Source organism: Phalacrocorax aristotelis, chromosome 2 (assembly GCF_949628215.1).
Source record: "Phalacrocorax aristotelis chromosome 2, bGulAri2.1, whole genome shotgun sequence".
Taxonomy (NCBI): domain Eukaryota; kingdom Metazoa; phylum Chordata; class Aves; order Suliformes; family Phalacrocoracidae; genus Phalacrocorax; species Phalacrocorax aristotelis.
Window position 1 is genome coordinate 142,169,841 of NC_134277.1, and position 14,359 is coordinate 142,184,199.

Sequence of the window (14,359 nt, forward strand, 5' to 3'; positions counted from 1 at the left end):
AAAGCCATCATGGACTTGCCCATCTAGGTAGGTCAGTACATCTGTGAAAACCCCGCTTGCATTAAACCAGAATGGAGAACAACTCTCCAAAACCATCAAAGGAGGTCCAACACCTGGGGATTAACACAACAGGCCCTTTAGGCATGTAGCTCATGCTTAAGGCAGAATTACTAAAACCTTACTTATTTTTAGCTTGTTTTGGATCTAGATGCCCAATATCCAGTGTAAGTATTGAAGTTTTGGCCAGGAACTCCCTAGATGTGGTGATACCAAATGATAATTCCTGCTTGAACCTGTGAGGGTTTGGCTTTTTGAAAGAAGCTTTCAGCACCCCTAGAAAAAAACAGAGGAAATTACTTGAAGTCTCTGGAAGGAAGATTTGTTTCTCAGTCCCTACATCTGAAAAATGCTTATAATTACACCTAACCTCACAGAAAAGCTGTGAAGCTTAATTAGTGCATGCAAAGCCCATTGGTGTGTACATGGTGAAGACTGGTGCCCTGGCAAGGGAAGGGACAAAGTGACCCAATAACTGTACGGTGAGTCAGTGATGTTACCTAATCCATAGTACAGCTGTGCCGTGTGGGATACTTGCTATAAACACACTGCCTTATCACCTATTTACCAGGGAGGGTGAACTGGTTCGGCTAAAATAAGAACAGGAATAAACCTGTGTCTGACAGCACCTCAACCTTACCTCTGCTTATACTCTGGCACTCTGCATCCTGGGTGAAATGAACTCCCATAGGATTTTTTTTATTTTTGAAGTATTAATCACTTATTTAAACAAAATGAGGGAGGATGAAAATAACCCAGAGAAATGTGGTTTTGTGCAGTGTTTCAACCAAAGTTTCCAAGCTGAAGTACAGCAATAAATGTCAGGGACCAGCTGCTTCCTTTCTTACATGAGTCCATGTGGAGATGGCAATTCTCTCCAGATTCCCCCTTGGGAAGCACTGACTACGAGCATTATTTACAAAAGAAATAAAGGATGTCAGCAAACAGAGGTGGACTTTATATTATTCCCTTCTCATTTTCCCCTTTCCAATCCACTGAGTGTGGTGGCTGCATTCAGGGGACTCATAAAATCACTTGGCCTGTGGAGGCTCTGGTTCTACTCCGCTCTGAAGTCACGTCCTGCTTCCCACTGCCATGCAGCAAGGAGAATGAGGCCCAACGTTCAAAGCATAGCATAAGGGTTCAGCAGGCGTTGGTTGTCCCCTCACCCCATCCATAGGGACATGTTATGTGTCCCGTGGCACGTCACTGGTGCTCATGTGTGTGAGGATAAAAGCGCCTTGTCACCTCTGGAGAATGCTCCGAGTTTCTTAGTGCTAGGTAAGTGGGCGATCATTAGAGAGAGATGCTTATGAAGTGCACAACTCCAGACACCCTAAGATTGCAAGCAATGAGGCCTTTATGTATTATTTTGACGACTACGCGGCATTTATATTGCAGGAGCAATCAGACATGCTAGAAACTGTATATAATGATAGGGAAATACCGTCTCTGTCACTAGGGGACACTTTTAAAAGATAAAGTAGATGAAGCCTGGGGGAAAGTAATACTCTGCCTTACAAACATATACCAAGGTAATGATGAGAGCTCTTGCACACGCTTATAGATCACACCCAGGGAAATACACTCGTAGCAGAATTGTTAACCTTAGCTTTCCTGCTTAGTTGTGTTTTGCTTAGAAATCCAGTTTTTGAGTCAGGGAAGGCTCATCAGAGTAGAAATTATAGAGGAGGGAAAGGGCTAATCAGTAAGGGGATAAGAAAATCAAGGGAGATGGGGATAAAGAAGGAACAGAAAGAAAGAAGGTGAGTGCAATAGGAATGGAAAAACCTATCAGGGGAGAACACTAGCATGGGGAGATGATAGGGTGTGGAGTCAGAAGAGCAGCATAAAGCAGGGACAACTGTCACTGGTAGTTTAGGAAAAGAGTGAAAAACAGCCAAAGTTTTAAACATGTGAATGTTGAGCTCAGGAGCTCTAGAGGCATCAGAAAGGAACTGGTGACCACTGGGACAGAGGCAGGGACACTAGCTGAGCAAGGACAGAAGAGGATGCTGCCACCCCTCCCCGCCCCCTGCTGCTTCCCTGTCAGCACCCTTTAGTTAGGTCTGCTCTTAGAGTAGTTGCTGCAAAGGCCACCAGTCTCGATCTGAGCAGTCCTGTATGCCGGTGCTAAGAAATGTGCAAAATACAGAGTCAAATCCATTTGCAGTTGTCCTTTATTTCAGTGAAGTCCCAAACTAAATTTGGAGCTACGTTTGGGTTTTAAGAAGAACTGATATCAGGGTCAGGCGTTTGCTAGGTGCAGTCTTCCTCATTTACAAAGAAGCTCTTCAAAGCCATGTCTCCCAGAGCACTGCCAGAAAGCCAAGCCTGCCTTTCCAACAAACACCACTCCCGACTCTTAAATTTCTTCCTTACTTCCACTAGAGATAACACATCACTCCTTCTCTGATTTTTACTCCTTTCTTTCCATTTCCCATGCACATGCACTCTTTGGCATGTAACCAGTCCTAGGAAAGCTCTTCAATACTCAGAGTGATGCTTCCCACTTGCAATGCTCTGCAACCACGCTACCCCTTCAGCCGTGTCATCGCTACTGCTGCATTGCCAACCACTGAGCAGGAGCAGGAAACTGATCCAGGTTTAAAGTAATGCTTTAAAACTGGGAGGAGGGGGGGAGAGAAGGAGGGGAAGGCATGGTTATTTTTAACCTGGATCAATTTCCTTATCCACTTCATGCTGCAACCTCATAGACACTTACTTGGACTGGTGGAGCGGGCAACGGCAATGAGCTGGTGGCTGGGGAGTGTGTGCTGCTGAACCTTCCTTGCCAACAAGGCAAGGGTGCATACGCATGTGCTCTGCTTTGCTGTGCTCAGCCCATGACGTGCTGGCCAGTGGCTTCTGTTGCTAACACCTCAAAAATGTACCTTTTGTTCCTCCTTCCATACGGGGAATTCAAGGCAGCAAGCAGCTGGAGGTGAAAGCTTTAATTCCACAGAAAACCAGGGGTGCATAAGCTCTCCGTGACATTGTTTTAGCTGAGCTACATTGGCCCATCACACAGATGAGGATTTGTTTGTGCTGACTGCTCTTATAACGTTATCTCAAGTTTCGTGATATCACGTGATGTTGGTGGGGCCAGCTGTTCGAATCAGATGATCATATGTGAATCACGGCTTTCTTTTTCCTTTCTCAGAGGAAGCTCATGGCAGGGAAACGAGGGAAGTCTGACAGCATGACACAAAAGCTGAAGCATTTGAAGACCCATAAAACACACTTCAAATGTACACATTTTGTAAAATCTCATTATTTTTTGAGGCTTGATTCATGATGGTTGAATACTCAAGACTGGCAATATTCATATAATGTAAAAGAGCTATAAACATTAAAGAAGTTAAAATGCACAGAGCTTCTACATCACCTGCCAGCTGCAGCCAAGCTATGCCTCATCGGGATTTATTGCAGCATCCTCAAGCAGAGCAAGTGGTGAAGTGGTACTATTACTTCTGATCACGAATGGACTGGATAAGAGCATCAGCGCTATAAACACCCCATTATAGAATGGGCTGGACAGTACAACACCTACTGTATTAATAACATTCAATTCTTCAGTTTTAAAAATAGTGCTCTCAGGAAGAAAAGCAATCGCATTCTAGTCTGACACCTGAAAGGAAATGTGGGAAGGAAATAACTGTAACTGGCACAGCTAATAATGGATTATGATGTTACCCTCTTGGGAACTGGGGGGAATTGTCCTGCACTTTTGACTAGAATTAGCCTGATTTCTCAAACGTAGATCTGTGTTAATCCTTCTCAAAGTTAAAAAAAGCCCAGGTGAGCTTTTGGTCCCCATGGAGCTCCTCTGTGCCATTTTGATGGAAGAAAAGGGTCAGAAAGCTGCCTCTATGGTTCATCTGAAGGTGTCCCTCATAGCAGGGAGCCAGAGACATCCCTGCCATCCCCATGCCTGCCGAGGGCAAGAAGAAGCTGGAGCAACCTGCCCTTTGCTAACCTTTACCTAACGTAATGGTCCCTTGAGGCCTTTGGCAACTCAAAGATTAGAGGGCTCATCTGAACACAGAAGCTGCACCAATTTAACTTATATCATGGCTTTGATTTGCATTCCCAGAGCCAGTTCAAGGTGTGGTTTCAAAGGTTCCTAGTTCCTTGTTGCCATCCCTTTGCCAGAGGTCTGTCTCTCCCAGCAGAGCTGGTGGCTCTCACAGTGGGTGCTCATCTCAACTGCTTTTGTGCAAAAACTGGGCAGATTCCCATGCACCTGCCTCCATCAGCCACTTGTGGGAGGATGCTGGACTCTCGCCCCAGAGGAGCTGAGGCACAGGGAGGTTCAGTTCTGCAAGATCACTGCAAGGTGATGATGACCAGCACAAGAGCCAATTAAACACCTAGGGTGGGGACTCCTCGAATGTATCAGCAATAGTTATCAGCCTTTGCCAGTCAGCACAGTTGCTTCCACGGCCCCAGGGAGGTCAAACCCTCCTCTCCTACACCCCAGCAGCATGCCCAAGCCACACAGCTGTGGGATAGCTGGAGGACAAGGGGACATTCTCCCTCTCATCCTGTGATTTATTACATGCTGATAAGAAAGATTCAGGCAGAAGGAGCAAAGAGAGGCCTTAGATATCACATCCTACTGGTGGATCTCAAAATGGTTTTGGAGGTAGATAGTTTTATACCTATTGTGTAGACACTGCACCAATAGCATTGAGTAGGTGGTTGATTTGCTGAAGGTCATCTAGCAAGCAAATGACAGAACTGGGAAAAAATGTCGCCTTGGACCCTTTCCAGTGACCCACTTGCTTCGCGACAGTGCCTGCAACTAAGAACCTCTCTGGCAGAGACAGACCATAGTTAAATGCTTGCATCTTCTTCCCATCCACTGGGCAGGCATCAGATTTGAACCAAACCTATCCTATCCCTGCCTAGGCCCCCTTCCACCACCCAGATCATGCACCAGGGGCCTTATATGACCCCGCTTGCACCCATACACCCACCCTGGGGGAGTGTGATGGGATGCACCCAAGCTTCGAGACACACCAGTTTATCCATCCCAGGTTAACACAGCATCTTCTGTTAAACTGATGCAACATTACATATGGGCTACAACGGAAGCCCCCATGACCTCTGAGAAATAAGATAGATGAAGGGGAGCCTAAAGGTTTCTGTAAACCTTTGTCCCCTTGCTTTTTCAGACTAAATAGTACATTAGCACAGCTGAAGATCCAACCTATTTTGTAGCAAATGTAGATTGAATTAATCTGTCTCAACTCCAGTTGTACAATGAGAGGCTTCTTTAATGGCAGGAAGTTGGCTGTCCCCATATTCTTCCCTGAGACAAAAGTTCTGGGCACTGCTAGATGAGAAAATAGCTATGGCTTTTTCTAAAGTGCCAGTGAAATAAAATCACCAGAGGAAGTATTCCAAAGCCCTTCAATACAGCAAACTATGTGGGCAAAGCAGTACAAGCAAAGATTACATCATCCCCAGCAACAACCAAACAGCTCTGTGAAGGTAATTACCAAGTATGATGTAAACAACGGGGTAGGGGTATGTGTAAACACTGCTAAAACAGAATACTGAGTGTGTTATCCTGGAGAACAGAATGAGAGCATTTCAAGGCATATGTTAATTCATCAGCTCTCACTATTATTCCTGATCATGAGTGCTTGCATTTCAATACTGTCTTGGGAAGCTGTGAACATCAAAGCGCAGAGATGCACGCACACACACACATCCAGGTCCACCAGCTCTGCTGGGGACATATGAATTTCCAGCAAACAGATGATAACAAATAGCAGGAAGCCATGAAACTACATCTTAAGTCAGCTCTGGGAACATGAATCAAAGCCATGATTTAAGTTACTTTGATTCAGTCCCTGTGTAGAGACTAGAAACTGAAAATCAAAGTGGGGCTTGGCACCTTTTTCAAGGAGGTAGCTCCATGGCCTAAATGAAAAGACTTGGTAGCTTCCTCAGAAGTGCGGGTCCAAATCTCAGCCAAGATGTGGGGAGAAGCTCTTTTCTCTTTTCAGAGCTGGCTACACAAAGGAGTTTCCTTTGAAGTGTGGTGTCACAATGTAATTGCTTCATATAAACTAGTATGCAGGAGCAGTCTCCAAATGAACACACAGCTCTTACTTCCCCAGTCATTGTTTCCACTTGGAGAAAGGGAGGGACACTTCAGCCTGTATGGTAAACTGGGACCCCACGGTACCCGGTGGAGCTGCTGGGCTGTGGGATGGCTCCTGTGGCGCCCAGTGGGCAGATGACAGAGCGTGGCCAGGAGTCACTGATTTCCACCCAGATGTTCACACCATCAAAACCCTGTGATACACCTTTTGGGTGGTATCATTGTTCAAGTTCCCAACAAATCACTATGAACAAACCAGCTCTCCCTGAGGTAACTGGTCTGGTAACTGGGCATAGGTGGCAATCAGTGTGGGGATGTTTGGCGTCTCAGTGCTGGACAGCTGCAAGTTTTCCAACCAGGCGCATCTCTCCCACACAATTTTGGCTGCTGTTGTTCCAGCTTCCTCTTCCTCACCAGCAGCACTGCCAGAAGAACGAGAATGCAGAGGAGGAGCAGGAGGAGCTCAACATGGCAGAGCAAGGTGCTCTCCTGGAAGAACTGCCTTTCAAATGCCTTCCCTTCTCATCATGCACTTTCCATCCCTGGTGTGGGAGGAGTATGCTGAGGGCCACCACTGGCCCACAGGACCTGCTTCAAGGTGAGGAGAGGCACTTTTCCATATGCAGTTCACCTGAGAGCCGCTGTATCAGACTGCCAACTGAAAAGCAGATCGCCATCACCATCCAGAAAGGTGTCATCAGGCAGCATGTGAACGTCCCCAGGTCCCAGGGCATTGTTAGTGTCACCTATGAGGGTCCCCAGTTTCACTGGCTCGGTTGGAAGCACAGCCCTTGCTGTTGTTACCCCTGAGCCAAGGCTTGGAGTTAATAAATACAACCAGGTACCCATAACTGGGTGCAGTCCTGGCCTCGACGGGGCAGACCACACAAGTGCAGGATCATTGCTGCCCACCTAGGCCAGTCCCATCTCAGGCTACACTACCGGTGGTACCTCAAGCCCCGCAGCTTTCCAGTAAAACTTCATCTAGGGGTTGTCTGCTCTACTTCAGGCCTTGTGAAAAGCTTACAGAGGTCTTGGTCTTTACAGTGTATGAAATTGACCAGATTGTCACCTGCCTCCACTGCTGGAAAAAAAAGAGGACTGCCATCCCACTTAAAAGTGTCATTAGCAGAGCCAGTGTTTCTCCTTTACTTTCTAGAATGTCCTGCCTGCACCCTCTTGCATGGCTGACTAAGACATTGGTGGGACATGTGGATCATAGAAAAGTCCATTTAACATCTGCAGGAGCAGTGCAGTGCAGCTCCCCATCATCACAAGCTGTACAGAGGCATCAGCTGGGCTTCATGAGTTAAGCACAATCAGTCCACAGCTATAGCTGCCCCCTCGCTGCACCAGAAGGAAAGAGGGACTCACCTCGGCTGGAGAGCGGAGGCTCAGATGCTTCTAGGCTGCCTTAGCAGCCTGTGTCATACACCCATTAGAGCGGCAATTTCCAGAGCATGCGTCAGACAGCCCTCCTACACTGATGCTGAGAGCAACACCTTGGATACAGGCCTGACATAATACTAGGAATATTTGTCATGATTTGTGGTACACAGCATCACTGATATGGTGACATGACCTGCTGAGCTGTGTGGGACATTTCCTTTGCTATGAGGTGCAAGTTCTGCATGCTTGGCAAGCCTTTATTAATTTTAAATAGAATGGAGGATGTCAATTAACTGTGGGAGATATGTCAGCATTTGCTAATGCACTCTACTCCTTTATTAATTTTTCATACTGTCATGGATGCGAGTCTGCTCGGGGGAAATATCAACAGTAGCACAGTGCATTTCCCTGCAGGGCCCTGAGATGGGAGGCAGGGGGTGGAGAAGAGGGGGAGGCTCTGTATTATTGCTCAGTGAGATTTTTTTCTGAGTGCCTGAGTACACTCATGAATGTGTAAAATTGTGGAACTTGTGCATAACCAGTTTGAGTACCTAAGTGCTGGCCTGTGGGGCTTCCCTCCCTGCCTGCAGCATTGTTCCACAAGCTTTGTAGGCCTTTTCTAGGTCATGATCGATTTTATATATTGGACTACATATTGGATAATGCTTGTGCATTAAATAAAAATAAAATTCAGCTTTAAAATGAAAACAAATATTAGACAAAACTTTTTTATCACCTGGAAAGTGAAATGCTTTAATGCTGTACAGAGCAAAGGCAAGGGGTCTAAATTAAAGGACAAGGGAGATTTTGGTATACAGAGCTGAGAGCTCTTGGCACATTGTGAAGAGTCTTCCAGTATGTGTGACCAGCTTTCCCTATCTAGGAACCTTGGGAACTGTTTTGGCATGGCTTTGTAATCTGCTCACAACATCAAAGGTGGATCTACCTCCATGAGCCATTTTTGCACTGGTTCTTTGATCAGAAAGAGAGCTGTCTTGCACTCCCCGGCCTCTGCTCCTCCCAGAGCATCACACTCCTGTCCTGCACATTTCTGCATTTCTTAGAGCTCAAATGAGGTCACCAAACATTTCCTTCTTTGTTTTTCCCTTTCTTCACTCTCAGGTCCTCTCAGGATGTTTCAGGCACAGATCTTGTAGAGTCAGAGAAGTCATGGGCAGACTTTGCCCCTTCCCCGCAGCAGCTGAGTTAAGGGAAAGGACTCGCTGCCCCACTCTCAGGTACCACCCTTGAAACCTTGCCCCACTTTTGGGAGACTCATGAAATGGTGAACCCTTCCCATCTCTCCTCCCATGTAATTTCAGACCTCAGAGCAGGATCCACAGCTGTCATGGGGAAAGGGCAGCCACCGCTGCTGTAGGGGACATGCTGACTGCAGTCCAGCTACGTGGGGCTACAGTACAGACTGCGATGGAGGACAAACAAATCATGAGAGTACAAGAAAGGTGGGTTTCTACAAAGGTCCCGCTGATATCCATATTTCTGTTAGATCATGAGAAGGGCTTGGCTGACGTTCTGCTTGGCTGGTAGGACACAGATGTGAATTTGGGATCCCAGAGCCAGCAGCCAGGACCTCCACCCTTTGTGCATATGAAATGACGTCTACCTCCCTTGCAGCCCTGCTCTGAGTGCCAACAGCCTTTAATGCTGCTTTGCGATGAACTTGAAACCTAATGGAACTAACTATATCAAAGCCTTACTAATAGCACTCTGCAGTGTATGTCCTACTCGGACATCGTACAGTTCTTCTCATAGAGAAATACCACTTCAAAATTGTTAACAATAGGAAATGATTGTCCGAATTTTGTATGGTTTTGCACTGGCAAAGGTGGGCTGTCTGGCAGGCAAACAGGCTGTACGAGGACTGAGCATTGTGATGGGGAGGTGGGAGAGTGAGGCAGGGAAGAGGATGGGGAGCTGGCTCTGAGGCAGGCAGGCTCCCTCCTGCATCCCTTGTTGTAGGAGGGAGACTATAATGTGGGGTTGTTCCACAGCCACATAAACCAATCTAAAATGGGGCTGCCATGGGGTTCATCCTCCTCTCCAGCCCCAGCTGTACTGGCCTTTCACACCCAGGGCTGGCAGGAAGCCAGTGCAGGGAGCTGAGCTGGCTGAAAGCTAACACTGCAGGGGGAAAATGATGAGTCTTCAGACAAACCAGCTCCCTTACCCAGTCACTGTGTGGTTGCACTGGTGCCAGTGCTGGTGCCAGGGGTGGAAGACAGGAAGGATGGCTGCAGCATCAAATTATGTCAAGTTGAGGTCCAGCAGAGTTGTGTCCCAGCTTGGAAGGATTCTTGAAAGATATCTGGCTCATGGCCAACTTCTTCCTTCCTTGTCCATCCAATGTGCAGTGTGCTGCTGAAGGGGTGCTCAGTTCTCAAAGGCCACAGGTATGTTAATAAATCAAATGGCTGGGAGCTTTGGCCCTAAGGGCAAGTGGCATGGGAAAACTCTCCTGATCCATCCTGCCTCTTGGGGAATGGTCCCTTTGTTGTTCATATCCCCCAAACTGGGCCAGACTGTAGTCTGGAGCCAAAATCGTGCCAGGGAGTGCTCTAGTAGCACTGAAATTGCATTACAGTGTGACGGGATGGCTCAGGAGGGTGAATGCTGGAGCAGGGGATGGCTCACGTGCAAGGATACAGCTGCCAAGGACCAGCTGCAACGCAGCGTGGAGATATGGGAGGAGGCCCACAGAGAGCCACCAGCTGCCACGGGGCAACTTAGCCTGAAAGGTTATTCAGGGTCCTCTGAGATGTGATGCGCTCTGTAAGTATAGACAACCCTGGCCCCAAAGTAAATATGTGTCTGTAAAAATACCGTGTATTTCATCAGTGACATTGCTGTAAGGAACTGTGCCTTTCAGTGTTGTGAAGTGTTTGCATAGCCCAAAGAGACCCAAGAGATGCTGCACAGCCTGCTCTGTGAGGGGCTTTAGGGCAAGACCTTCAAATGTCCTGGCTGCTCCACACTGATATTTAAAGGTCAGTCATATTCTGAAAAGTTACTTCGACAGGCATGGTAGGAATTTGTCTTTCTAACCCATTCACATATTTGCCCAGCTGACAACTGAAAATGTGCATTTCCAGACTTGCCAGTTCAGGGTATGGTCAGCTGTGAAAGCCAGAGTGGCTTTTTGTGGGTCTCCCACCCTCTGCAGTGAGGGCTGGGTAAGACAGGCTTACAAGTCTGCAGATAGGGCTGGAGTTGGAGTAGAAATGTGGTGTCTTGGGTGAGGAAGTTCTGCAGCCTTAGCAGGCACAAAATGTAGCAAAACTTTATTTTAATGAGTGAATTCCCCAGATATGCCTGGGAACAAATTGATTGACTACAAAAGATCTATTTATTCACAATCACTATTTAGGGTAAAACTGTGCTTTGAAGTTTTGAAGGCACTTTCGCAATACAGGGGTTTGCCCTGGTGTCCTTGGCCAAAAATAGCAACTTCTCTTATTTTTGTCCTGCTAACGTACGCCAGCTGGCTGCCACCCTCCATTCCTGACACGGCTGCATTTCAGTTCTGTTGTTTATGTAAAGTTTGTGCAGTGTGATTTAGGGTCCTTCGGGATGAAATGTACCATGTAAATAAAATCTTTTCTTTCCAAAGCCTTTCTGTAGCCATTAAGGGCCTAATTCATCCCACCAAGCAGAGGTTCACACTAAGACCTGACCAAAGAGATGCGGCTCCTAGCACCTCCTGGCACCTAGCAGGTTCAGGCTCTGGAGGAAGCTTCCTTGAGCAACTTACTTATGGAAATACCACAGTGCTGCTCAGCGCACCAGCACTCGGCTTCAGTTTGGACCAGGATTTCGAACCTCCAAATGGAAGGGTTGTTTTAATACAAGGGTTTAGTTTGGCATTCTACTACAAAGACTTGTCATTTGCAAGCAGATTGGAATCTGGATTTGGAGTTTTGCATGCGCCTTCACACTAGGCTGTCAGATAGTTTGGATCCATCTGGTTAATTTACCAATACAGCTGAGCAGGTGATAAGGAATAGGGTGGGCTACAGCCATCTATGTGTTCTCTTTCAACCTCATTATAAATAAAGACTGAGATTGAATTTTAGCAATCATCATGACAACACCTTCTTTTCTGGCTCTAGGTCAGTTATCCCTGTAATTGGGAATAATGTTCAAATTTAGTGCTTTCACAAGCAAATCCAGCACTGCTGAGGAATTAGGAGAAGTAAATCTGGTCCAGTGCAATTTTATCTTGCCATCTATGACAAGTAGGGGCCTATCCCAGACTATGCAACATATATCCACAACGCACACTACACAATACAAAGTGCAACATTTACAACATAGCAAAGGAAATTATCTACAAGATATAGCTGCCTATTTAAAAAGTGTCCTGAATATTTTTCCACAGGAATTCCTGTGACTCTTCAGCTGTAGAGGGAGTGCAAAAATGGGGGCTTTCTAATATGGCTAGAAAGGTAAAGAAGGTAAAAAAAAAAAAGGTAAAGTTTGCAAATCCAGGGTGGTAAAGTCAAGGGCGCAAGATCACACGCCTACAATACCTTTCCAGTGGTTTTTAATCAGGCATCTTCAACCTCCAATGACTGCAGCAGGAATGACATTGAACAAGAGATGTCTCTCAGTTTTCAGAAGCCACCAAAGCATAAAGCAGAACTCATGTGCCTTAACAGCAGGTGAAGCTGAAATTTCACCTGTGCCCAGCCAGCATCAGCTTCTGCCAGCCCAGGCAGAGCCTGTGACAGGAAAGCCCATGCCCATGTTTGTGAGTTGGTAAGCAGGAAAGTCTGCAGCCTTTCAGCTACACCTCCTGCAGCTGATTCAACTCAGATGAATGTCTCCGCCTCCAAGAGAGGCAGTGGGGGGCAAAAATAAAAGTGGGTATCTTTCTCCATGAGTCTCTCAGCTTTGCAATGAATTCAGTTTCCAAACATGCAATAGCAGCAGCACATACTCTCAGGCTGGGCCTTTCAAGTGCACTTCGTATCAGCACCGCAACCGCCAGTGGCAGGAAAGGGGAGCTGCCTCAAATAGATGCTTCTGAGGATGTCCTTGTCAAAATTCAGACATGAAAGAAGACTTGTGGGCATTTGTCCCCAGGCAAGAAAAATGAAGACCAGAAGGAACAGAGTGACATCCACGATATGCCTGGTATAAAATGCTGGGGGTTGCTAATTAGAGGAGGGAGGTCTGCTTTGGCAGCCCTCCATACTTCAGAGAGCAAGTGCTGCTGAATGAACACCTCGGTCACCAGCAAAAGCTCCTCGTAAGCACTGGGATGGCATTTTGGAATCACTGGGTGCCTTTCTCAGACAGGCTACTGGGACTTCACAAAGCAGATGGGAACACTGCGCCAAGAATTAAAACCTGGAGCTGCTGAATTTGCAACAAGAAGCAAGACTAACCTGGACATTGAACAGGCAGAGTAGATATAAGCCACATCTCAAGGCCAGAGCTGTAATCCTCCTTCGTTTATGGGATGATGCACCTCTGCAGCCTACTCCAGCAGAGCCTGTCACCCTCCTGGAGAGCAGACTCACACCTTGTACCTGTCTGAAGGCAGAAGAGACTGTCAGAAAGAAGTACTCTTGGTGGTTGTACATGATGCTACCCTCAGTGAGGGCTGGAGGCAGCACAAGGCTGAGACACAGGATTTATCTTAGAAAGTACGGACTGCAAAGCATTATTTGCGATTAGGGTTATTTGGGATTAGCAGTAGGCATTTTGCTGATGGTGTGTGTGTGACACCAGCAGGTGAGTGTAGGGCAGGGCCAGTGACCATGGAGCAGGTCCCAGAAGGCACCCCACAGCCTGCAAGTGGCCTGACTCTTGCCCACTGAGACAATGTCCTGGAGCACATCAGTTCTCTCCTGGCTTCATTACAGCTACCTGACCACAGCATAGACACTCTTTCCAAGAGAGCTGGTGGGTCAATGAGAGATGCCACTGCACCACGGGTCCTCAGGCCAAGGTGCGAAGGAAAGCTCAAGGACCCTCAGAGCAAAAGGAGGGGTTCTGGTGATCCCTTCGCAAGCCAGTGTGTGCGCGCGTAGGAGGAGGTACACCCACACTGTCCGCATTGCCCTCCTTTACTGTGCTTTTGCCTTCCACCCCTGTCACTAATACCTCAATCCCCTACCCCCACCTTCCTACCACACATCCCGATTTCCCGTGCAGGATCCCAGATCCACAGCTCTTGTTCTCCTACTACTACTCATCTCCCCTAGGACATTTCTGTCCCAGGTCCAGCTCCCTCATGCTCACCAAACCTAGATCAACCACATCCCCACCTCCATCTGCTTCCAAGTCTCACCAAAGCCCATGCGATCTCCTTTTGTGGCCTCCCTGGACCTGACTGGATTCCCACTGGGCTCTGCAGCATGTGCTGGGAGATGAGATCTGCTCCCCGTGTTACTCTCAACCAGCAGCACACAGTGTCTCTCTTGTTTTCCCCTTGCAAATTCAGGGAAGGAGGGAAATGATTTGATTTTACAAAGGTGTCCATGACTCTTTGAGGCTACCTGATCCCAGGGAAGAAGATGGAAGTGTTCTGCACCCTTCCCCAAGTTCCTTTTTATCTCTGTGCCCACTACAGCATTACCAACCTCACAGCACATTAGTTAAAAAGCAATTGCTGCAGAGGAGCTTAGGGCTACTTTGGGTCCAAATGGCTGAGCTCAGAACCAGTGAGGAGCAGGAACTGGCTGCAATGGTGATGCTCACAGACCTCCAGGACTGGGGTGCCTGTGGGCACCGTGCTGGTCCTTTTGCTCTAATTGGACACTGAGGAAT